Consider the following 27,140-nt stretch of genomic DNA (forward strand, 5'->3'; position numbering starts at 1 on the left):
GTATTGAGAGGGTAGCGAACGGCATCGTTAAGGATGGTAGGAGTGTTTATGGTGGGAATCTTTTTCCAATCCCACCCGTTGTAATGGTCTATAACCCCATCTATGATCAGCTTCATATCTTCTTGAGTATAGCTGCGTCCTGTGCAAGCCTTTTTCAAGTAAGCTATGCAGCCGTCAGGTGCAACAGTGGGTTTGGGACAGTTCTTAACAATTCTGTCTAAATCCTCTATTTCAATGGGTTTCTTTAACAACTGATCCCCTACTGTCATAAAGGGCAGGTGTGTAGCGACACCGCTGGCACCAGCACTGTTTTCAAGGAAACCAGTGCCGGATCGCGTTATGGAGGGGGTAAGAGGGTGGTTAATGACAACAGTTGAGTCAGCATTACGGCGGGAGGTGATTTGTTTGCTAGGAGTCTGGACTGTAGTTTCAAGCTGGGTTACATATATTTGATCATGGCCTGAGCGGCCACCACCTTCAGTAGGAATGTCAGGGTCGCTACCCACAACAGCTGCGTCAGGGGCACTAGGGGCGGGGGTGGTTACGCCTGTGTGGAGGGTACTGTCAGGGGGGGCTGTTTCTCCTTCAGAGCCTCCTGAGCCTCCTTCCCCTCCTCCTCTTCCCCCTCCTCCTTGCATTGGCATTCGTGACAAAGCAATTGCAGCTAAAAGATCTGTGTCCTTTAAGGAGGGATATAGGGGAGTGTAAGGCGGGGGAGAAGAATTTTTCAGAAACTTGTTGCTTCTAAATTCCTCAGCTTTATGCAGTCTGGAAGTTACAGATTTTATTCTACGCTGTTTCTGCTTGATATTCTTGTCATACCAATGAGGTGCTATCGTGAGCCATTGCTCTCCTCCAGCACGCATATATGTCATGTCCCATTGTGGGTCATGATCATACCATGGCCAGGCTTCCTTGTCTTCCAGACAAAGACCTTTGACCATGTCCATATAAAAGGGATAATTAATACCGTCACGGGGGAATGGACTGGGGCTGCCAACTTTCTCTGTCCATCCTGCTAAGTTATCCACCCAAGGGTTAACTAAATAATAATCTGTGGTGGAGTTACGGGCAACATACTCTTTACATGTCTCCCCTGGTAAAGGTGGAGGATAAATGACTGTTTTACTCTGACCCCCTCCCATAGTAAACAATACAATCTACACCAGCTTTCTACGCAATTTCCACAACAACTTACAACAACTGTCTATGCAATATCACAACAAAAATGCAGTTTAAAAAAAAACCTTCTATACAATTTCACAACAAAAAGACTTTCTATGCAATTTCACAACAAAAAAAAAATGCAATTTACAAAAACTTTCTATGCATGCATTAGCTAACACCAGTTAATTAGTCATTGACAATATCACAATATTATCTGTATAATGAGAACATGAAATCTTTTGACGGGTACGCTTACCTTCGTACAAGATGTCAGAAAAATACAGCGTTTTAAACAGGAAGCAAGAAAAGAGTTTTGAGTAAAGATATCTGGCAGACGAAAACTTACCAGCCGTCTGAACCAAATATAAGAACTTATCTCACTACAACATACAAGAATATATATATAGACGATCAGATCGAGGTATAGTCTACGTTATGTATAGACCCCAGGTCTATATATTTTTTTTTTAAGTATCCCAGATACTAACGTCTTTGGAGAATTGCGCTTGGACTCCTGGTCCTTTCTCAGACGTATCTTTAAGTCCCAGACATTAAAGATTCTATGGTATCCCTGATACCTGTTTTATGTTTTTACATAAAACTTCGTAATATTAAGTCCCGGACTTAAATATTACCTTGTCACGTGTTCCCGGAACACTGACACGGATTCAGCTTCAGTGTATGACCGCAATCCTGTATGGCAAAGATAGACAATAAATTCTCTATTTTTACCATTCAGGGACGATCACTGAATCCCGGACATAGAGCTCCCAGCTGAAAGGATCCCTACCTCTCTTTGATTACCTCGATGTGATGGTTTGGCTCTGGCGGCAGGATCTGGGGCAGTCAGGAAGCTGATAGCCACAGCTCCTCCTCCACCATACATTGCAGGAGAGAAGTTGATTGCGGAGAGAAACGCACTGGGTTGTAAAACACAAACTCTTAGTAACCCTGTAAATGTTAATGATGTTAACCAAATAACTCATGCAAGTATTAACCCGTGCAAGATGTACCCTGTTTTGAACCTTCCTCAGGAGTGTGATCAAGAAGACGATTCAGCAACAATTTCAGCTCTCTCTCTTGCAGCCACCATAGCAGAGACCACAGTAGGCACAGCGACACCCACGAGATTAGTGAAAGCCCCTAGCGGAGGGATAGGTGAGGTCGTGTCAACGGGTAAGTACGGCACCATGCACTACACTGAAACAATTGTACCACAACAAGCAGTAGAATCTACACAGGAAGAGGCTGTTAGAATTGCTCCTGTAAGGGTAATAGCAGTTCCCAATGGAAAAACAGATGTGTCTGGAGCCACTCCCATAAGGAACATTGCCATGTACACTCCATTTTCCAGAATGGAATTAAGAACAATAGTGTCCGAATTTCCTGACCCCAGGAAGGACTTAGTTGCTAGCCAAAAATACATCAGGGATCTAGGTAACACTGTAGAACCCAACAACAAGGATTGGCAGATACTGCTAAGAGCTTGTTTACCTTCCAATGTTGACGCAACTCAATTTTTAGCTGACTGTGCATTGGATAAAGATGTACCGCTTACAGACGTGTACAACAAGGATAATGTAAAAAGGATAAATTTACAGCTAAAGGAGTATTTCCCAGCCGTTGTTAAATGGAATAAAATATTTTCCATTAAGCAAAAGGAGTCCGAAACGGCAACAGAATATTTTCACCGGGCACTATTAGAAATGGCAAAGTACACTGGTATAGAAGACATTAAGACCAACCCAAACCATCGAGAAGTAGCAGTATCTGTACTGATGGATGGTTTGAAAGAAACATTAAAAGCTAGGGTACAGACCACGCAACCATGCTGGCGAGGTCTGTCAGTGTCCACATTGAGAGAGGCTGCTATTGATCACGACAGAAACATCACTAGGCACAGGGAGTCGCAAAGTGATAAGTTGATGTCCGTAAGTATACAGGCGCTGACCACAAGGCAGCCTGCGTATGTACCACCGAATCCTGTGGGTAAGGCAAGTGTAATAACATGTTTTTCTTGTAACAGACCGGGACACTTTGCACGAGAATGTAGAACAAAGAATGTACAAAGATCTTTTCAACCCCCTAGACAACAACACAACACACGACATTGGGAGCAGGGTCCACAGAGGCGGAGTTTTGAGCCACATACAGGGGAAACAAAAAGATATCCCCCGAACAGAGATTGGCATGCCTCTGGTAGTTCCCAGCTAACCCCCTCACAAGTAGTTGCTGCCAACGGGATTCAGGGAGGTCAGCATACCCAATAGGGGTGTGGCCATACCTGTAATCTGCACCCAGTTAAGTTGATTGCTAGTCTTGGAAGCGAACCAGAGATTGCAATCAATGTAGCTGGTAAAACTTTAAACTTTCTTGTAGACACAGGGGCGGCCAAGTCAGTGATAAATTCGACAGTGGGCATGAGAACCACTGGTAGGACAATTCCAGCCATGGGAGTAACAGGAGTAGTCCAGCACTACCCTGTTAGCAAACCAGCCGAGATTACAATAGGGCCTTTGCATACCAAGCATTCCTTTTTGCTGGCTGCATCGGCACCAACTAATCTCCTGGGAAGAGACTTACTATGTAAAATGGGTTGCGTCATTTATTGTACTCCTGAAGGTGTATTCTTGGACATCCCTGAGAATCACGCTCAGGAAGTACGAGACATGTTAGACTCCCCATCAAAATTAATGTCACATTCCATTATGACAAATAGGAATCCATCCCAAGTAGAAGAGATGACATCTCAGATACCAGAGTCACTTTGGACAAAAGATGGACAGGACACTGGATTAATGGCAAACGTAGCTCCAGTAGTTGTACAAGTAAAAGATGGTAGGATAGCTCCAAAAATCCCACAGTATCCTCTGAAGCCAGAGGTGGAGTTAGGAGTTTTCCCAGTAATAGAGCGCTTGCTACAACAGGGCATTCTAGTAAGAACGTCCAGCACAGCAAATAGTCCCATCTTCCCTGTTAAAAAGAGTGGGGGGAGGGGTTACAGGCTAGTGCAAGATCTAAGGGGGATTAACAAAATAGTTGAGAGTCAGTTCCCCGTAGTACCTAATCCAGCTGTCATCCTAATGCAAATTCCTCCCACTGCCAAATTTTTCACTGTTATTGACCTCTGCTCCGCATTCTTTTCGGTACCTCTGCACCCTGACAGCCAATATTTGTTTGCATTCACATACAGAGGAGTCCAATACACGTGGACTCGGTTACCCCAAGGTTTCATAGATAGTCCAAGTATATTTTCTCAAGCTTTGCATGATTGTTTACAGTCTTTCCAACCGGAGAGTGGATCAGTGTTGATACAGTACGTGGATGATCTACTACTGTGTTCTGATTCATTGGAGGCATCCCTGAAGGATACGAAACAGCTCCTGTTTCATCTTTCAGACACAGGTCACAAGGTTTCCAAAGACAAGTTGCAATTATGCCAAACTAAGGTAAAATATTTGGGACACTGTCTAACACAAGGACTGAGACACCTGACCGCTGATAGAATCCAAGCCATTAGAGACATGACACTGCCACAAACCCAGCAACAGATCAGGACGTTTTTAGGAATGTGTGGGTATTGCCGTAATTGGATCCCAGGGTTTTCCATATTGGCGCTACCTTTGCAGGAAATGGTCTCCTCAAACAAACCTGATCGGATTTCGCATACAGACGAATCCGAAACAGCATTTGAGAGACTCAAACAGTGTCTAACGCAGGCACCAGCACTAGGTATGCCAGACTATGGGAAACCCTTTGAACTATACGGAACAGAAAGTGCTGGGTGCGCAGCAGGTGTACTAACACAAAAACACGGTGACGCCAACAGGCCAATTGCATACTACAGCGCCCAGCTAGACACGGTAGCGCGATCCCTCCCCACATGCTTGCGTAGCGTTGCGGCGATAGCATTGCTAGTGACAAAAAGCGAAGATGTCGTGCTAGGCCACAACCTCACAATCCATACACCGCATGCGGTATCTGCCTTATTGAATTCTGCCCAAACCAGACACGTCTCATCAGCAAGGTTTACGAGATGGGAATTGGCATTAATGGCCCCAGTAAACATCACCATAAGGAGATGCAGTGCATTAAACCCTGCAACATTTCTCCCAGGTGTGCCTGGTCAGACACAAAGGGTGGAAGGTGAGAGTGATGGGGAAGGAGGATTTAATGCAAAGGAAGATACACATGATTGTATGGAATATTTGACCCAAAATTTTACCGCAAGGCCTGACATCAGTGACAATCCACTGGAAGATGCAGAACTCACGTTCTACACGGACGGTAGTTGTCACAGACAGTCAGACTCGGGAGACTTGTGTACTGGATACGCAGTCGTAGATGACCAAGACACCATAGAAGCGGAACCGCTAGGCCCACCTCACTCAGCCCAGGTTGCTGAACTGGTCGCCCTAACCAGAGCATGTGAATTGGCTAAGGGTAAGTCTGCCAATATCTACACCGATTCCAGATACGCGTTCGGGGTAGTCCATGATTTCGGAGCCCTATGGCGGCTCAGAAATTTCATGACGGCAGCTGGCACACCGATAGCGCATGCAGCTCATATAAAAAGGCTTCTAACAGCGATACAGGAACCCGACAGAGTGGCTGTTATCAAATGTAAAGCACATACATATAGCCAAGACCCAGTATCCCTTGGTAACAGCCGAGCAGACGAAGCCGCAAAGCTTGCAGCTGCTACCCCCATACAGACAGACACCACACAACTGATGGTATTTAATACCATCAACACACAAAAGTTGTGTGAGATGCAGAATTTGTGTTCCACACAGGAGAGAGCAGTCTGGAAGGCAAAGGGATATGGCCAGGAGTCCTCAGGGCTCTGGACGGATGGACATGGTAAACCGGTGGCCCCCAGGGCATACCTTCCATGTCTGGCTGAAGCAGCTCACGGGCTGACTCATCTAGGCAAGGAGGGGATGTGCAAATTGGTAAGAGCATACTGGTGCGCCCCAGGATTCTCCTCTCATGCGAGTAAAAGAGCAATGTCATGCCTTACCTGTCTGAGAAAGAATATTGGAAAAGCAATACCTACAGAACCATCCCATATCCCACCTGCCGGCGGCCCTTTCCAGGTAATACAAATTGACTTCATTCAATTACCCCCATGTCGAAATTTGAAATATGTACTTGTCTGTATAGATGTTTTCTCGAATTGGGTCGAAGCTTTTCCAGCAGCTACAAATACCGCTATGTTTACAGCTAAGAAAATTGTGCAGGAATTTGTATGTAGATATGGTATCCCTAGAATCATTGAAAGTGATAGGGGTACCCATTTTACAGGTGATGTCTTTCAAGGAATGTGTAAGTTGATGGGAATTGATAGTAAGCTGCACACTCCGTACCGTCCACAGGCGAGTGCGAAGGTCGAAAGAGTGAACAGCACTATTAAAAATAAATTGAGTAAAGTAATGACAGAGACAGGATTGACGTGGCCAGAAGCTTTACCCATTGTTTTGTATAGCATCAGAACCACTCCCAGGCCCCCCCTTAATCTGTCTCCTTTTGAAATCTTGTTTGGTCGACAACCGCATGTCATGATTAACCCTCAGGATGATTTGAAATGTAACAATGAAGTAACTGTAAAATACTTAATTAACATGAGTAAACAGTTGAGGAATCAAAATGATAATCTGAAGTTGGTGATTCCTGATTTACCAGATAGTAATTGTCATGACATTGAACCTGGGAATTATGTAATGATACGAAATTTTCTACGCTCAGGTTGTCTTATTGATAGATGGGAAGGACCATACCAGGTCTTATTGACTAGCACCACAGCATTGAAGGTTGCTGAGAGAGAGACTTGGGTCCATTCATCCCACTGCAAAAAGGTTGCTGATCCAGAGAAGTCCCGTGATAAGGAACAGACGGTAGAGGTTGTATCACTAGAGTGTCTGTTCCAGGAGGACTGAGGCGGCACCTGAGCCTTGAAGACCGAAAGCAGTTGTCGACTCCCTTCTCCCTTTTATTGTTTTTCTCCACTTCCCAGCCCCTCTCCCTTAAAATTTCTTTTTCCCCCTTCTCATTCTTCTCTATTTCCTCCTCAAAGATGGACTTGCCCCAAGAGACTGTGATCCGGATTTTGATGTTAACCATGATGTTGACCAGAGCAGTCTGTTCCGGCGAGAGTACCATAGAGGTCGAGAGAGGTTCTGGAATGGGTTCCGATTATGATGATGGAGGCGTAGTTTTCCAAGATCAACCAAACCAACAAGCAAAGGCGAGTATCAGAAAACGATCCGATAGAAGAAATTGTGATGGATTGTTAGCTGAAGAAAATTGTATCTGTAGGCTCTGTGATAATCTGGTTGAAGATGGGTGCATAAAGAAATGCCAATCCAGTTTTAATATCCATATGGACCGGCATCCATTGAGTGACTATCACTCCTTAGTGGGTAACGTGTTAAACCAAACAGATTGTTGGGTATGCTCTCAAGTACCTCAGGGTCACAGCAAATCAGGGCTAGTACCATTTCCTTTAACGTTAGGGGAGGTACTTGAGCTAAGTGGTGGGAGACCGGTGGATCGGAGGTTTAACATCTCCAGCCCTCCTAGTTTGAAGCTCCACCAATACCATGTGGATAGGTCCCTCATATGTTTTAACATCTCCAATCCCAGAAAACCGGGAAATTGGGAAGTGTCATGGAGCAACCTTACCATGACCTTTTCACACAGAGCAGATAGAATGCCTACAGATACAGAGCTCGTACGCCATATAGCCAGTAGAGGAAAATCTTTTCGGTATCGATATACCTTAGGAAATAGGATTACTAGAGTTGGAGAGGTATCACCAGGATACTGTGCACATATCGTACAAACTGATACGTGCATTAAGCAGATGGAAGAATTAGGGTCAGGAGATTTCACCTGGAAGGTTTGTAACATGGTCATGTCCTTCTCCGTCCCTTATGTTCTCCCCGATGATGCATATTTCATATGCGGGAGAAAGGCGTACAAGTGGCTTGCCCCAAACTCTGAAGGATTGTGTTATATTGGAAAAGTATTGCCTGAAGTGATGACTGTTACACATGACAAAATGAAGGACATACACCGTGGTGCCCAAGCTCCTTATACTCACACTCATTACGAGCACCGAGTTAAAAGACAACTGTCAGAAAGGTTAGAGCATCCGGCCTCTGATCTTATCCATGAATCCACCGGGATTCAGGTTCTGGTAGCGTTAGATTTCACTCGCACCGCTCGAGGTGTGATGAATTATAGATACATTTCCGCACTCGCCAATTTGTTAGATAATATCACTGAAATGTATGATGACACGTTTAGATACACTGGAAGAGAACTTCAAGCTTACAAAACAGAACTAGTTCAGCATAGGATGGTTCTTAATTATCTTACAGCAGTAACAGGCGGATATTGTGTTACATTGGCAACACAGTACGGCATAAAGTGTTGCACGTATATCACAAATAGCACCGAGGACCCGGTAGAGGTCATAGACCAAAAGATGGACGATATTCTCCAATTGAAGTGGGAATTTCGTCGAAAACACAATCTCACCCTTGCTGCTGTAGGTAATGAGCTGACTGGTTGGGTGTCATGGTTGAACCCGCGAAATTGGTTCTCCGGTTTAGGAGACTGGGCTCAAGGAGTCATAATGGATGTTGGAAAGTTTCTCCTATGTATCTTGGGTGTCGTTATATCGATTGGATTGATATTTAGATGCGGGCAGGCTTTAATGAGGTGCAAACAAAGTACAAAAGTGATGAGCTTGAGGAGTGAGGAAACCGTAATTAACCTGGATTTGATTTATGACCCAATGATAGAAACCAGAATGTGATGAAAATGCGATTATACGGTCCGTTTCTTTCACCTGTTTTTCTGCTTTTCTCCAAGATACAAAGACCCCCTTGGACGAGGAAGTTGACGAGACGCTATACAGACAACAGACAAGCACCAAAGAAGAAGATTTGACAACTTTAAATATGGACACTTGATGAACTTTGCCATGGATCCCCAGTTTCCCTAGTATTTTTAAACTCACGCTAGCCCAACATTTTTGTAAATCTGATGGCACTGACAAAGCTTGTTGCTCATGCCTAAGGAGCAAAACAGCGCAAAGAAGACGACTCTCAACAGATACCGAACACAACTTCAACAACAGATGTACATTTCCCTGACATAGAATATCATTGCATTTTTCGTAAGTGTTCTTTATCTTCATCTCTACAACCCTCAGGTAACGACACACATCGACGATAGGGAATACAGGCACAGATATCAGCAACCACATACCTCCCCCATTCATGTATCATCAACTAAAATGTGCATCCCCATTTTGTTACAACCACAGCCGAAATGAGCTCGGTAGAGTTTGACAGCCCATCCACAGACCTGTACCACAGGATAAGAAGGAATTCAAATGTATACTTCGCAATACCTCGAAGCTTGATTTACCACACGTACGGCACGATGATACATGACCCTCCAAACATGGACTCATACACACATGCTTCTGCTTTCTCACTAGGTCATACCCTCTTCACACCTACTCCACTCTTCTCCCCTACCCAACCATGGAAATCAATTAACCCCTGACTTACATTTTTCTCCTTAAATATTTTAGAAGGTGGCAGTTATTATTGACTGCCAAAGGGTGGACTGTCAAAGTCAGAAAAATGTCTCTATGCACGTTGCCATATTTGCACCGCACACTGGTCCGCGCTGCGCATGCGTACGCTCTCCCGTGAAGGCGCATACCCGCGATAGCGTGCACTTGCAGGCGCGGTATGCGTATTTACGGTAGAGTTTATGTAGTCGTAGCGTGCGACTCATTCGTTACAAATGTTCACAATTAATGTAGTTTGTAGATCATGGTCCCCTTGATAGATTCTGAAAGTTTGGTTAAAATAGAAGGTCCCTGTTTAAAGGAATCCCTCTTTGTATTGTACGAAGGGTCTGACAGGAATCATACAGCCGTGTTTGGTACCCATCGGAAGAGTATTTAATTAGCAATATTCCGGTGTTGGTTTGGAGCGTATTAATCGCTCGTGCGAATAGTTATGGACATAAGAAGTTTATGTCCATTTCTATTATTTACACATACTCAGGTATGCGGCGGGAAACCCAGTTTCCCACCCACCTGAGCTGTTGGAAATCGTCACAGCCCACCTGTATGAATCACCCTATGACCTTTTGTTATGATGCAGGGCCGAATTCCTTCGGCCAATGGACAATGGGATTGTAGGACCATGAGATTGCATTGTGTGTGGGGCATAAATAGGCAGGCCGACCACATCCAGCTCTCACTCTCTCATCAACGGTTATCTGCTGATAGCCGGGAGCTGGATATCGAGGCGCAGGCGATCATACCCTTTGTGCGTAAGTTTCTCTCCGTAATCATTGTCTTTCTGTGAGCCAATTTCTCTCATCTCTCTCTCTCTCTCTCTCTGTTCTGTTCTCTCATATCTCCCCTAGACTAGGCTAGTATTGTATTGTATTAGATAGTATTGTATGGTATTGCATTTAGGTCAGTGTAGTATTGTCTTTTTGTATTTATTGTTTAGTTCTGTGGTTAGGAAGTCTCTGTTATATTGTAGTGTATCATTTGTACTGTTATCCCCTTTTTCAAATATATTAGATATAATACAGTTAATAGGCTTTGGAACCTAAACCAGTATCTGTGTATTTTCTATAGTGTTAAGTGTTCACTTGAGCGTCGGTGACGCTCAAGCAGCTTTGTAGTTAGACAGGTTACACAAGGTTGCACTTACACCCTGTATTCACATTAAGGTATTCAGTGTATTTCATTGTTAAAAGGTTTAGACATAAAGGTATAGCGTTGTGAGCGTCTGCGCCGCTGGTGATCTCCTCGTGGTCTCGAGCGTCTGCTACGCCATAGCGAATCATTACGTTAGTCAAAAGCCATTTTAACGTGCTGTCCTGTGATCGCTGGGCCGTGAGCGAACGTGACGCTTGAGCGTCTCGCCTACGGCTGAGCGATCGTTACGCAACCAGCGTACCCGTACGGTACTTCTTAAGTAAACAGCGTACAGTGTTCTTAGACTTCATAAAGGGTTGTTTATACGACAAAGGAATTTAGCATTGTCACAACACGGTGTAACCTTATTAACTTAAAAGCTGTTTGAGTGTCACCGACGCTCTGAGAATACTTAACACTATAAGAAATACACAGATACCTGGGCTTAGGGTCTAACGCCTTATATATATATTATGGATGGTATGCTTGCTAAAGAATAATACAATACAATTATACACTACCAATATAACATAGACTAACTAACCAGATTACTACACATAAAATACAATAATGGTACAATAATACTTTAAGAGGAAAAGAGAGAGAAAAGGGGAGAAGAGAGAGAGAGAGAGAAAGAGAGAGAATGGCTAACAATAACAATAAGACAATATGGTTGCAGATAAAACTACACATGTGAGAGACAATCGCTGCGCAGTTAGTCAATGCTGAATACCGCATGGGATGGAAGCTAGACTCCATTTTGAGAAAACTCCCATGATTCCAAAGACTGCAACACATGGTTGAAAGGGGGAGGGGAAAACACCCGGCCGCAGCCATTTTAGATTTGCAGGTCCAAACACATGGCACTCTCTGCTACACCACAATCACATAGCAGAAGACACAAGACTCCATTTTATTCCAAAATGTCCAAGCCTCAAAACAATGCATATGTTCTGATTTTACAATTCCAAACCATCTAAATCACCTTTCACAATTTCAAGCAAACACAGTATCTCAATAACCAGAGCATATGAGCTATCACAAGACCAGACCACCAGGTACCCACAAGTATCAGCCTGCCATTGCTACAAGCACATATTCAAAAGTACTGCATGGTCTTATTCATGATTAACAAGATATATTATAACAAACCAGCACAATCTATTTTAAATCACCATAGGCAAACAAATACCACAAATACTATGCTACAGATTGTCTACTGTTCCAATTCATCACAGACTTCACAGAGTATCAACAGAAACACCCAACAATCACACAACTGCCCAAACCTTGTTAACCTTAAGCCATTTGTATCTCCAAACTAACTAATCTATGCCAATCAGCCATGAGATATTGAGATTATGATACTTAGCCTTTCGTAAGGAGCCTGGTGATGATCCAGCCATGCTTGCTGTGTGTAAGGTAGCTGTGTGAGTGAGTTACAGTATATCTGTCCTCAGAGGCCCCCACAACTGACCCCGACCCCCCCAGACAAGAACTATTCTCCTGTGTGTCTGTTCCTGGGGGAGGGGTCTCTCTCTCTCCTTTATGATTGAGTCACTATTCTCTTTGTATATGCTGATCAGGTTCAGCCCTGAAAACTTAGTAAATGGTTGGCTTGATCATTCATTGTTCTAACAAAGTGATCTTAGCTTTTATACATATAATCATATCTATCCGCTGCAATGTCCCACAACTTCACAACAGGCATCAAACTAACCCACACATCAATCTGCTTGCTTCAATACCAAACATGACGGGCGCATCTGGTTCTGTTCAAATAATACACATTCATGACATCAATTCATCAGCCAATTCTAGATCTCCATTATGTCTGGTGCCCGACATTATTATAACCATGTACTGTATGAAACAAGCGCCGAATCCATCTCCGTGCCATGTCCGAGCAAATGTGTGTGTTACTATATATTGCTGTGCTCGCTGCGCATATTTGCAAGTATAGCGACTTAAATGTGTGCAGTTTGTATGTTCTCTCTATGTAATATTTTTGACTTTGACAGATCCCGGCGGTCAGAATACCAATGCCGGGAACCCAACCGCCACAGGTTCTATTCCCATTCTATAGGTGTCGTGGACGGGTGTGGTATGTTAGATGAACTAAACTTAGGTTGACAGTGTCTAGGTCGACCACTATTGTCGACAGTAAGTAGATCGACATGCTTTCTATGTCGACAGGGACTCTAGGTCAACATGTACTAGGTCGACATGAAAAATGTCGACTTGAAGGTTTTTTAAAAAAAAATCTGTGTCGTTTTCTTTGTAGAGTGACCGGGAACCCCAATTAGTGCACCGTGTCCCCTCGCATGGCTCGCTTCACTTCAGGTTACCGTTCCCAATTGTAGTCTACGTGGATCATAAAGTATGAAAAAGTTAAAAAAAATGAAAAATAATGTGAAAAACTCATGTCCACCTTTTGTCATGTCCACCTAGAGTCCCTGTCGACCTAGAAACCATGTCGACCTACTTACTGTCGACCAATAGTGGTCAACTTAGACATTGTCGACCTAGAGACCGGATCCCGTTGTGGACCCCCACGAGTGGGAATAGCCCTGGCGCTGCTGCCGGCATTCTGGCGGTCGGGAAGCCGGCATCAGTATTCTGCCCGCCGGGATCCTGACCACCGGGAACATAACTACATCCCATATGCATAGTACTAAAAGTATTTTTTAGACCTTAAAACAAACAATAAAAAAATAATAATAATAATAATTACATGAGAACGTAGATTGAACTGAAACGTCACACATTATTGTCCAGACCAATACTCAGATTCATTGTGTTTGTGCTGTGTTAGGTGGGGCTTTCTATTGTATCCCATAAGGACAAGTAGGGAAACTAGTACAAAGACGTTACTTAATTTTCCTGTTGGGAATGGCTCTGCACGATGCTTGAGGCTCAGTTCGTTCAGTGACCTCCATGTTGCACAGAAAGAGTGCCGCCGGTAAGTGACATTCTATCCTTGGCTTATTTCTAATATTAGAGATGTGCGGCGGGCACTTTTCGTGTTTTGTGGTTTGGTTTTGGATCTTGATCCCCGGTTGTGTTTTGGATCTGGATTGGTTTTGACAAAACCACCCTTTCGGGTTTTGGTTTTGGATCTGGATGATTTTTTTTTAAAACCCCCATAAAAACCGCTAAAATCACAGAATATGGGGGTAATTTTGATCCTGCTGTATTATTAACCTCAATAACATTTATTTCCAGTCTATTCTGAACACCTCGCACCTCACAATATTGTTTTCAGGCCAAAAGGTTGCATCGAGGTCGCTGGATGACTAAGTGGGAGGCACAAACACCTGGCCCACCTAGGAGTGGCACTGCAGTGTCAGACAGGATGGCACTTATAAAAACTAGGCCCCAAAGAGCACATAATGCAAAGAAAAAATAGAGGTGCAAGATGGAATTGTCCTTGGACCCTCCCACCCACTCTTATGTTGTATAAACAGGACATGCACACTTTAACAAACCAATCATTTTAGCGACAGGGTCTGCAATGATTGCTTTGTGCGGACCCCCAACAAAAAAGAAGCAATTAATCTCTCCTTGCACAAACTGGCTCTACAGTGGCAAGATGTAGTCCTCATCCTCAGATTCCCCCCCCCCTCGGTGTTTACATCCTCATCCTCACAGAGAAATAATATTCAAACAAACAAAACCACATCATTTAGGTGTCAGTGGACTGCTTACGCTATTACCCAAAGTTTCTGAACTTGACACTGACTTCTGATGAATGCGCTGCAGGTGACGTATGAGGGAGGATGTTCCTAGGTGGTTGACGTCCTTACCCCTACTTATTACAGATTGACAGAGGCAACAGATGGCTTGACACCTGTTGTCCGGATTTCTGGAGAAATAATTCCAGACCGAAAGGGTGGTTTTTTTGGTATTTTGCCCAGACATGACAATGGGCTTTTTCATCCCATGGACAACAACTGCCTCCACTGGTGCCTTATTCAAACAAACCACATCACCATCAGAATCCTCATCGTCAACTTCCTCCACAGCGCAGCTACACCCATATCCTCCTCATCCTGGTGTACTTCTACAGTGACATCCTCAATCTCAATATCAGCAACTGGACTGGCGGTGCTCCTACCAGCACTTGCAGGGGGCGTGCAAATGGTGGTAGAAGCCTCCTCTTCCCATACAGTGTTGTGAAGGTCAGGCCTAGACATCGCAACCGCAGACCTTGCCAGCACTCCTGTATTTTCACAACACCCCTGTAATTTTACAGCATACAGGACAGGGCCAGTGTACATTGATATTCACTGCACCCTAGAATTGTTACAGCATACAAGACAGGGCCAGTGTACATTGATCTTCACTGCACCCTAGAATAATTACAGCATACAAGACAGGGCCAGTGTACATTGATTTTCACTGCACCCTAGAATAATTACAGTATACAAGACAGGGCCAGTGTACATTGATCTTCACTGCACCCTAGAATAATTACAGCATACAAGGCAGGGCCAGTGTACACTGATTTTTAACTGCACCCCTGAATTTTTATAGCATACAGGGCCAGTGTAATTTATTTGAACAGCAACATCCCTATATTTTACAACATACAGCAGTGTGCTTTTAATTTTTAACAACTGCAGCCCTGAATTTTTACAACATACAGGGCCAGTGTAATGTTATTTGAATAGCAATACCCCTATATTTTACAGCATACAGCAGGGTGCTTTTCATTTTTAACTGCACCCCTGAATTTTAATAGAATACAGGGCCAGTGTAATGTTATTTAAACAGCAGCACTCCTATATTTTACAGCATACAGCAGTGTGCTTTGAATTTTTAACAACTGCACCCCTGAATTTTACAACATACAGAGCCAGTGTAATGTTATTTGAACAGCAACACCCCAATACTTTACAGAATACAGCAGTGTGCTTTGAATTTTTAACAACTGCACCCCTGATTTTTTACAACATAATGGGCCAGTGTAATGTTATTTGAACAGCAACACCCCTATATTTTACAGTATACAGCAGTGTGCTTTTAATTTTTAACAACTGCACCACTGAATTTTTACAACATACAGGGCCAGTGTAATGTTATTTGAATAGCAACACCCCTATATTTTACAGCATACAGCAGTGTGCTTTTAATTTTTAACTGCACTACTGAATTTTTACAACATTCAGGGCCAGCAGCACCCCTATATTTTACAACATACAGGAGCAGTGTGCTTTTAATTTTTAACAACTGCACCTCTGAATTTTTACAACATACAGGGCCAGCAGCACCCCTATATTTTACAGCATACAGCAGTGTGCTTTTAATTTTTTTTTTATAATCTGTTTTTATTTAGAACAGCATAGCAGTACAAAGATTGCATCACATTTTAACAGATGAGGAAGAAAATCGTCAGGACACAAATGAAGGTCTAATACATCATAGCCTTAAAAAGTAGGGAGGCGCATCATCCCCATTGCTGGGGGGTTAATGTAGGCATTAGCGTAAGTAGGTGTTTCTATAACATTCATCTAGTATCCCTTCGCCATCCATCCATATTATGGTGTAATTGCAATCTTAAATGGCATTGTATAGAAGCTGTAGAGAGAAGAGAGGAAAGAAATGAGGGGAATAGTAGAGAGAAAACATAGTGTGACCAAACTAGGGGGGACAGTTGAATTGGGGAGGGAATGCGGTACAATCTATCCATTCGATCGATTGTGCGTTGAGATCATTTGGCAGCATAGACATAGTCCTTGTAATCTCTAGAGGACATATACTCTATCCAGAGCATCCACATGGTCATGAACTCCGAGAGTTTATCTCTGGAGACCAGGAGAATGTTTTCCATATTCATATAATGATTAATTCTGTTAAACCATAGTTTCCTAGTGGGTGGGAGTTGTGATCTCCATAATGTGGGGATGACCGCCCTCGCTACATTAGACAGGTGTCGAAGTAACGACGTGTTATGTTGAGCCAGTGAGATTGAGGAATGGGAAAGTAACCAGAATGCTGGGTCTGTGGGGACGGGTGTGTGAAGTATGTCTTGAGAGGTGGATATAACATCCTTCCAGAATGGTTTTAGTAGGGGACAGTCCCACCAGATATGCATCAGGGAGCCTGTAGCGCCGAGACATCTCCAGCATCTGTCCGTCACTCCAGGATACATGAAGTGGAGGAGAGAGGGATGCCTGTACCATCTCATTAAGAGCTTATATTGGGTTTCCCTGACTTGTATGCAGACTGAGCTTTTGTGGGATTTGAGAAATATCGTCTGCCAGTCTTTGTCTGTCAGGGAGATCCCGAGATCTCTTTCCCAGGCCAGCTTGAAGGGTATGGGCGTCTGGGCGTTTGGGGTCTGTAGTAGTTTATAAAGTGAGGAAATAGTGTGCTGGGGGGGGGCATGTGGCGACACACATCCTCTCAAACTGTGTTAACTCACGTGAGGCTCGGAGATACCTACGCTCTGAATGTAAAAAGTGTCTAAGCTGTAGGTATTTCCAAAAGTCACGTTGCGGGACTTCCCATTTTACCGTATTTCTGAGAATTGTTTAACGCCTGTGGAGGTTGTCATCTGGCCTACTCTAAAGAGGCCTTCGAGGGCCCAGTCACGGAAGTGGGAGGGAGCCAAACCGGGCTGAAAGTCGGGGTTTGCTAAAAAAGAGGTCAATGGGCCAAAATCGGAAGAGAGAAAGGGCCAGCGGCGCGCCTTTTTCCAAAACGATAGGGTCGCCGTAATAGTTGGGTGGGGGGAAGGGGGTTTAGGCAGGGAGGGGAGCCAGGGAAAGATCTCTGGGAATTGTTGCATATATAGCCCCTCTATATCCACCCATTGCTTTGTTTCTCTACTCCTCGTCCAGTCCAGAACCCTATTGAGCATTATTGCCCAATAGTAGCCTCTGATGTCAGGCAATTGGAAACCGCCATTTCGGGTGGAGCGGTTCATAATGGATCGGCTTATTCTTGGCCGTCTCCGAGACCAGATAAATTGTTGTATTAACAGTTGGATGGATCTGAACCAGGAGTCTGGGATCTGTATGGGAAGGGTCTGTAGTTTGTAGAGTAGTTTGGGGAGGGTATTCATCTTTACGACGTTCACCCTTCCCAGCCAAGAGAGTGGTTTGAGGTACCATCTGCTATAATCAGCCCTGAGTGTTCGAAGGAGGGGGGTAAAGTTTAAGGCGTATAGATGAGATAGGTCATTTGGCAACTGTATTCCTAGGTAAGACAGATGAGAAGTGTTCCAATTAAAGGGGAAGGATCGTTTAAGTTTAGCTACGGTGTCGGGGGGAGAAGAAATGTTTAAGGCGCATGATTTGGACATGTTGATTTTAAAGTTGGAGAGTGAACCGAAGTGGGATAGCTCTCGCATAAAATGGGGGAGGGAGGAGATCGGGTGTGTTATTGTGGCTAGCAGGTCATCCGCGAACAGGGAAAGTTTGTGTTCCGTATCGCCAATCGTCAAGCCCGTAATGCCGTCATTGGCTCTAATGGCTCTAGCGAAAGCTTCGATACAGAGAACAAATAGTAGAGGGGATAGTGGGCAGCCTTGTCGTGGCCCATTGCCTATGGGGAAGGAATCAGATAAGGATCCGTTTACGCGGACCCGTGCTGTGGGAGATCTATAAAGGCCCATTATCCTGTTAAGCATCCGGGGACCCAATCCGATATGCTCCAGCACAGACCTCATAAAGCCCCAGCCGACCAGGTCAAAAGCCTTTTCGGCATCAGTGGATAATAACACTGTGGGTGGGCCGCCCCGGGACGCGATATGAATCAAGCTCAGTACCTTAGTGGTATTATCTTTGGCCTCGCGGCCCGACACAAACCCCACCTGATCGCTATGGATCAGGGAAGGCAGGAATGCGTTCAGTCTGTTTGCCATTAATTTTGCAAAGGGCTTGACATCGACGTTTAGGAGAGATATGGGTCTATAGCTGGAGCACACCGAGGGATCTTTGCCGGGCTTAGGCAACACGGAGATATGCGCCTCTAAGGATTGGTTGGAGAAATGGGTGTTTGCGGATATTGAATTAAAGGCCTGGAGGAGATAAGGGGATGTGAGGTCCTTGAATTGTTTATAATAGGTGAGGGTGAAGCCATCTGGTCCTGGGCTCTTACCAGGCGGGGTCGAGGCCAGGGCATTCTCCAGTTCTTGTTGGGAGAAGGGTTGTTCCAAAGCCTCCCTGTCCAAAGGTGACAGGACGGGGTAGGACACTTTTTCTAGGTACGCCTTTGCCCGTGATAAGTCACATGGAGAAGCGGTATTGTCCATTATATAAAAAGGGAGTAGTACTGTTTGAAGCTTGCCGCAATTTCTGGGGTTTTGAATCGGAGGATATTCCCAAGATCTTTTACAGTGTTAATATACAGGGAGGAACGCTGGGCTTTGAGGGCCTGGGCCAGAAGGCGACCAGGTTTATTACCCCACTGGTAGTATTTAGAGTTACATTTTCGGACAGATAGTTGGATACTATCAGTAAGGGTTTTCTTTAGTTGGGCCCGTGTATCTAGTAGAGCTAGGTAATCAGTCTCCGAAAGGGTCGATTTGTGTAGGGACTCGAGGTGGTGTAGTTGGTCTAATAATTTAGTGATTAGTGCTGACTTCTGTTTCTTCACAAATGTCCCCAACTGTATGAGTTTACCTCGTATGGTGCATTTATGCGCTTCCCATAGGGTAATTTTTGAGACGTCTGCAGTGTCATTTATGGAGAAGAACTCAGCCAGAGCTTTTTCTATTTCACCCCTGCAATACTGGTCTTGCAACAATGATTCATTGAGACGCCAGGTCCATTGACCTGGGGTAGTCTGCGGGGTCGAGAGTGTCATGTGTACAGGAGCATGGTCGGACCAGGTTATCGGGCCGATGGAGGAGTCTATCAATAAGGGGAGATGCCTGTGACCCAGAAATAAATAATCGAGACGGGAATATGCTTTGTGTGGTGGGGAGTAGAAGGAGTAGTCTCTGGTTGAGGGGTGGAGAACCCGCCAGGAGTCAGCCAGTTGGAGATCATGAAACAATCGTCTAACCTGTCGGTACTGGCGTTGAGAGGTCCGGGGGGCGTTGGAAGATGAATCCAATGATGGATCAATTATCCAGTTCAGGTCACCTCCAAGAACAGTCACACCTGAAAGGAGTGGTTCTATTTGGGAGAGTGCGGTGCGGAAGAATGGGACCTGGTCCTTGTTCGGGGCGTAAAGTGCAATAAATGTGTATGGACAGGAACCTATTTTACAACGGACCATCAGAAGACGGCCCGGGACCAATTTATGGACTGACATGTCTGACAGCTGGAGGGTCCTGGAGAACACTATCGCCACGCCCTTTGATTTAGAGTCTGGGTTGTTATTGTAAAAAGCCTGGGGATAGCGGTAGTTGGTCAAAGGAGGGTTCTTAGCTGAGATTTTAAAATGCGTCTCCTGGACCATTGCTACATCTACTCTATCGGCCCACAGGGACCTCAAAAGGGATGATCTTTTCTCCGGTACATTAAGACCCTTCGCATTGATCGAAGCGACTTTAATTTTGCCTGCGGACGTCATGGAGGGTAAGTGCTATGGTGGAATGCGTTGAGTCTAGAATGGTCAGTGAAAGGAAGAAAGAGGGACAGGAAGGAAAAAAAAGGGGACAGGGCATGGAGAAAAAGAGATCAGTAAGAACATTCAAAAAACATTAAAAAAAAAACCTGCGTTGGGATAACCATTCCGTCTAAGGGTTGGGTATCCAAGAGGCTAAACAGCCAGGGGCGGGTGTGAGGCGGACAAGAGAGCCACCACCAAAGGCATAATGAAAATGAGAGAAGACATTATATTAAGCGATATACTTATATAAGCTGAACTGAGTGTACATAATAAACTGTAAACCTTATACCTCGTCAACAAGAGGGAATCTTCAAATAGTGAAAAATGCAGGAAATCTCGTATTAATTGAACAAGGAATAGTAATGATAATCAACGACCCAAAACATGTGGGGGAGGTGAGGCCGGAGCCTCTGTTACAGCGGAAGTTCACATGGTAGTTCTTCAGTAGCGTGTAATGATATTGCGCTGTAATCTAAGTTACACAGTTACACTTTGTAACCTGTAGAGGTATCTAAAGTAGAACTTAGACAAACAAAGGGTCCAGGATAATCGGTCAGGTGACAAGTGATTCCTTGTTGGGGGGAGGACTTTTAGTGCCCTTCCGTCCACCTTTCCGCACCACCTGCCAAGGTGGTCCTAGGTTCAGGGGCTGGATAGATGGTAGCTCTGGAATAGGAAAGTCCCAATCGCGTAAATCAGGTTTTGGTATGCCAAGTCCCGTGCAGAACTCTGGGAGGTCCAAGTAGGAGTTGAGGGTGTGGGTTTTTCCAGCTGAGGAGACCTGGAGGCTGAAGGGGAAGCCCCACCGATATTTCAACTGACGTTTGCGGAATTCTTCCGTCAGGGGTTTAAGGGCTTTTCGTTGTTGTAATGTGTGCCAAGACAAGTCTTGATAAATTTGTATCACGGAGCCGTTGAAGTCTACTCCATCAAGTTGGCGAACTTTGCGCATGATATCCTCTTTTTGGGAGAAATAATGCAACCTGCATATGACATCACGTGGTCTATCCGCGGAGAGGCCTCTTGGTTTCAGGGCGCGATGGGCCCTGTCAAAGGTGATGATATCATTGGGGTCGTTGCCCAGGATCTCGTTAAAGATCTTCGTAAGGGCGTCGATCAGCCCTGTTGGAGGAACCTCTTCCGGTAGGCCTCACACGCGGATATTGTTTCGTCTCCCTCTGTTGTCCAAATCTGTCAACCGCAGTTGTAGGGAGCGGATCTCCGATGATTGGGTTTCGATTACAGTCGTCAATGATTTTAGAATTGTATCAGAGGAGGTTTGGTGATCTTGCAGGCTCGATACTCGGTCAGATATGTGTGAAATGTCCTGTCTCATGGCAGCCAGCTCGCGTCTCACCGTGTCTTGTAAATCTTGTTTAGTGGGTAGGGTCTTCATATAAGCCAATATGTCTTGCAGATCCTTGCCACCCGATGAGAGAGCTTGCGGTGCGTTCGCGTTTGGGGAAGATGGGTGAGGGCTAGTGAGAGAGAGGGGGAGGTTGCTGCAGGGGGGTTGTCAGTTGGAGCGGGAGAAGTAGGTTGTAGGAAGGGCCTCATTGCAGATTGCGACATGTTCCCCCGAAGAGTCGGTTTGCCAGTCTTCTGAGAAGATTTCTTATTCTTGGGCATCACTTAAGTAGCTTAATTTCCCTGTATCGTGTTGATGAGGTGAGATATGATCACATGTTTAGCATTATAGTGCCTTTAGCTGTATGGCTCCCCGTGGGTTGGCTTCAGCAGCACATTACGGCATCAATGGCCACGGTAGCCAATTCAGGTGCATATCTTATAGCGTCATAGGCTCTGAGATATCGAGGTGAGACCATTTAATATCTTTTGTATAAGCAGAGATATATTTCCCCAGTAATTTGCCCCGGGTTAACCACTAGAGGGAGCCTGTGGCTTTGGCTATACTATGGAGCCTGTGGTTTGATGAGCCCTGATGTCTGCCGGGCAGAGTGTTTAAAGGGAGTCCCCGGATTCTGGATGGGAACTAGGCCGTGGCCTGCAGGAAGGTGGTGGGGGTCTCTTCCAGCTCTGAGATCACGACCCCGAGCTCCAGCTATGAAGCAAACTCACCGCTGCGGGAGGGTCCGTCTCCAGATCCCGTGAGCAGGTCCCGATGGGTGCGGGGAGGGAATCCCGGTCTCAGCAGGGTGTCCGTGTGCGCCGGGCGGGTTCGTCCAGCTTCCGCTCTACTCCAGGCCCCGGCTTCCGTTTGGGGAGGTAGGCCGCAGTCCGCAGGAGCGCTGAAAAGCGCTCCCCGACTCCGCGGGCTCCCCAGGTGCCGGCAGCAGGGTCAGGCGTTTGGGGAGAGCTGAGCTGCCGCACTTCTTCTCCAGTTGCCAGCCAAGCCACGCCCCTGCTTTTAATTTTTAATAACTGCACCCCTTATATTTTACAACATACAGGGCCAGTGTAATGCTATTTGAACAGCAACACCCCAATATTTTACAGCATACAAAAGCAGTGTGCTTTTAATTTTTAACAACTGCACCTCTGAATTTTTACAACATACAGGGCCAGCAGCACCCCTATATTTTACAGCATACAGCAGTCTGCTTTTAATTTTTAACTGCACCCCTGAATTTTTACAACATACAGGGCCAGCAGCACCACAATATTTTACAGCATATAGGAGCAGCGTGCTTTTAATTTGTAACAACTACACCTCTGAATTTTTACAACATAAAAGGCCAGCAGCACCCCTATATTTTAAAGCATACAGGAGCAGTGTGCTGTTTAATTTTTAACAACTGCACCCCTGAATTTTTATAGCATACTGGGCCAGTGTAATGTTATTTGAACAGCAACACCCCTATATTTTACAGCATACAGCAGGGTGCTTTTAATTTTTAACAACTGCACCTCTGAATTTTTACAACATACAGGGCCAGCAGCACCCCAATATTTTACAGCATACAGGAGCAGTGTGCTTTTAATTTTTAACAACTGCACCTCTGAATATTTACAACATACAGGATCAGCAGCACCCCTATATTTTCCAGCATACAGGATGACAGTGCCCCTGCACCCTGTACAACACAGTGACAGCCAGGACAGCACATGAAACACCAGTGACAGCCAGGGCAGCACTCCTAACGCAGCACAGGTACACCACAGTGACTGCAGCAGCACCCCTACAGAGCACACACTAACCCCACACCACCACCCACAGAGAGAGACAGAGTGAAAATGGTGGTGATGCGCGGCTGTTTATATGGAATTCAAAACCTGCGAGATTCCGACAGTGGGATGATGACGTTTTGCCTTGTTCTGGTTTCCGAGTCTGGTGGGAAGTCCCAAGTCAGACTCGGATCTGGGCTCAGAACATGAAGTTCAGGGGGGTTCAGTTCTCAGGGAACCGAACGCGCTCATGTCTGATTTCTATATATATGTCTTATCTCGCACATTGCAACCGATGTAGCGCACCCAAGATAGCTGCCTCGTCTGGTACTCTCTTGTGTAGAATGAACAATGAATAGTTCTGATGGTTTTGCAAGAATATTGCCTAGAATCTTGCAACCCCCCCCCCATTATTTCCCCCATTATGGCATTGACTATCTGCCCATGTAATCCTATGTAGTATGCCTAAAATGGCTGCCTCACTTGGACCCTTCATGGTTAGGATGAGAAATCCTGGGAACTGATGACCCAAAATGGCTGCCGAATTTTTGTATTATGTTCATGCTTTCTATATTTTGTGTAAATCTAAACCCCTGTATTTTGTTCATGGTATCTATTAAATGCCTTGAGTCCTATTGGAGAAAAGTGCTATATAAGCTAAAATTATTATTATTATTATTATTATTATTATTATTATAATAATAATAATAATAATAATTATTATTATTATTATTATTACAATGCAGGTATAAGGTTTTGGAAAATCATTTTTAAACCACATATGTGAAAATAGATATTTCCTAAGATTTATATATGAAATCCACAGCTAATTCCCAGTTATGCAATTTTTGGGCTATATACTGTAGCATACTGTAGCATTACTCTATGGACACACTGCAATGTTTAAAGTAAGGCTATCAACCAACAACAATTATTTTGTTTAAAAAAAGTGTAATTCTAAATGTTTAAAACAAGCTGATAGAATCCTATGCATAGCAAAAATACAATATTATTGTAATATTTATGTGTTATACAGTGTCTGTCCACTAGGTAGCACACCTTTTTCATTGGAGCTACGTGTACTGTAAGTTACATGATTATGTTACAAAATAAATGCTACAATTAAAGATATAAAATCATAAATACATTTTCCCCATTACACGTGCATAAACCCAAAACATTTTTTAGCTCCACACCATTCAATTGCTCAACAGAATCACTCTCCTGTTACAATACAGTGCATGTGGTCCTTTTGCTGGGATACGGTCGTTAGGTCGACACAGCTTAGGTTGACAGTCATTAGGTCGACCACTGAAAGTCAACATGCATTAGGTCGACATGGGCAATAGGTCGACATGGTCATTAGGTCGACATGTACTAGGTCGACAGGTCAAGAGGTTGACAAGAGTTTTTAATTTTTAATTTTTTCTCTTCGTTTTTTGGATTTTTCCATACTTGACGATCCACGTGGACTAAGATTGGAACGGTAACCTGTGCCGACCTAATGACTGTCGACCTAAGTTGAGTCAACCCAACGACCCATACCCCTTTTGCTTGAGTTGCTGTCTTCTGAATCTGCTTGTCACGTTTAGCAGAAAAAGATGCGCTATTGTCACATGAGCAAAAAAATGTCATTTATGGGAGTAAATGTAAAAGGCTGCCTCTTGTAGGCATCGCTGAGACCCAGGTGAGTCTGCTCAGTGTTTTAAAGTGGCAATTCCGTATTTAAAAGGCAAAATGATTACCGCTTTAAAACAATGGATCTTGCAGGCATTTTGATGACAAGGAGTCCGGCAATGTTTTGTTCTGTTTTTACCCCAGAGCAGGAGCTAAGGAACTTAGCTCTGCCAGAAGTGACCCATAAAATAAACCCCACCTCTTCTCTGATTTCGCCACTAAGTCACGCCTCCAGCCAATCTACTGATGGCCATCGATGGCTCCTGTCATTGATGTAAGCAACAGATGGAAGACCTGTTGATTGTCATCCCTTACATTGGCCAAAAGCATCTGCTGTGTATTTAGCTATAACTCTTTAAATTAACAGGTTTTCTTATATTTCAGGCCCAGACAAGACAACCCATGTCCACTCATATACACAAAAGAAAATTTTGAGTAGTCCTCAGGCGCCACTATATATATGAACAGTCCAGATGTACACTTTGCCCAAATACAGAGTCTAGTATGGAAATTTCTCAGCCAATCGAGATTCCTCTTTTATAGGTGGATTCGCACCTCAAGACTGACCTCCACACCGTGCGGGATGTACATCAAAAGGTTTCTTTACGTCACCCTTGGTCTCATTCCTTATAATGATAAACGTCCTAGCCCATATGGGAGACACTCACCTCCAGTCTGGGCCCTATGTTCCTTGAAAGGTTTCTTTTGTTCTACGTCACTACTTCCAGCTCTGTTGTGATTCCTTATGTCATCCACCATCGACACTAGGCAGGATGGGTGCAGACAGGCCAACACCAATTATGGAGTATAAAGAAGAATTATACGTAGATCCAAAAAAGGGGAATTTATTCCAGACAACAATTATAAAACAGATAAAAACAAAAAATACAATAAAAACAGGTGAATAGATCCTCTGGTCTAGAGTTGTTTCCAACACATGCCCCCCAAAAAGATTACCAAGGAGTAACTTCGTAAATCTCCAAATGGGGATGAATAAGGCAAATGGAACAACTTACAGACCTGGGTCTATTTCACAAAAAGCAGGTACCAACGCGTTTCGGATCTATCATCCTTCCTCAGGGTATATCACACAACCTAACCTGTCCAGCCTTTTATACCCACTGTCCATTTCCTGGAACAGTGTCAGCCAATCAGGTTCTCTAGATATCTAATACACTTTTATCTTGTGTTTTAAGCTTATCTTCTCTCATCATATTACTCTTAATACTAATATATCATAAAACTGGCCATTATCCATCTATAAAAACTTTTGAACATTGCAAAACACATAAATAAAACATAATTGGTAAATATAAATTCCAGCACTGGATTCCTGGAATCTAATAATGTCCATAGAATAATGTAGTATAGTGGTAGTCCCAATCCGGATCGTTTTGCCGCTTGTTATGAAGTATTGCTATGGCGATGAAGTCATTCCTTTTCTATTTCCTCCGGAAGTGACATACTTTGGTGTAACTAGCAGGTATGTCCTCTCAGGTATATGTCCCCTGTGCCTTAGTTCCCAGTATGCGGGGAGCCGTGTGGTTAGTTGTCCGCTCGCCCGTAACCGGAAGTATTCTGACCAAACTTCCGGTTGGTGGAACGCAAGTCCCGGAGGGTGTTTTGGAACGCACGGCCATCTTCAACATACAGATACGCATTCCGGGGAGATAAACAATAAATACAATGGATTATTCTCTGCACATAATCAAAATATTCCACATACTTCCATTTATTACATTATAATCATAGGACATAATGCTGTTTGTATATAGAAATACTTATTCCTAATTAAAAAGCGGAAGAAAATATTTCTTCATTAATTTCATTAGTTGTATCCATTGACACCACATACTAG

Source organism: Pseudophryne corroboree, chromosome 2 (assembly GCF_028390025.1).
Source record: "Pseudophryne corroboree isolate aPseCor3 chromosome 2, aPseCor3.hap2, whole genome shotgun sequence".
Lineage (NCBI taxonomy): Eukaryota > Metazoa > Chordata > Amphibia > Anura > Myobatrachidae > Pseudophryne > Pseudophryne corroboree.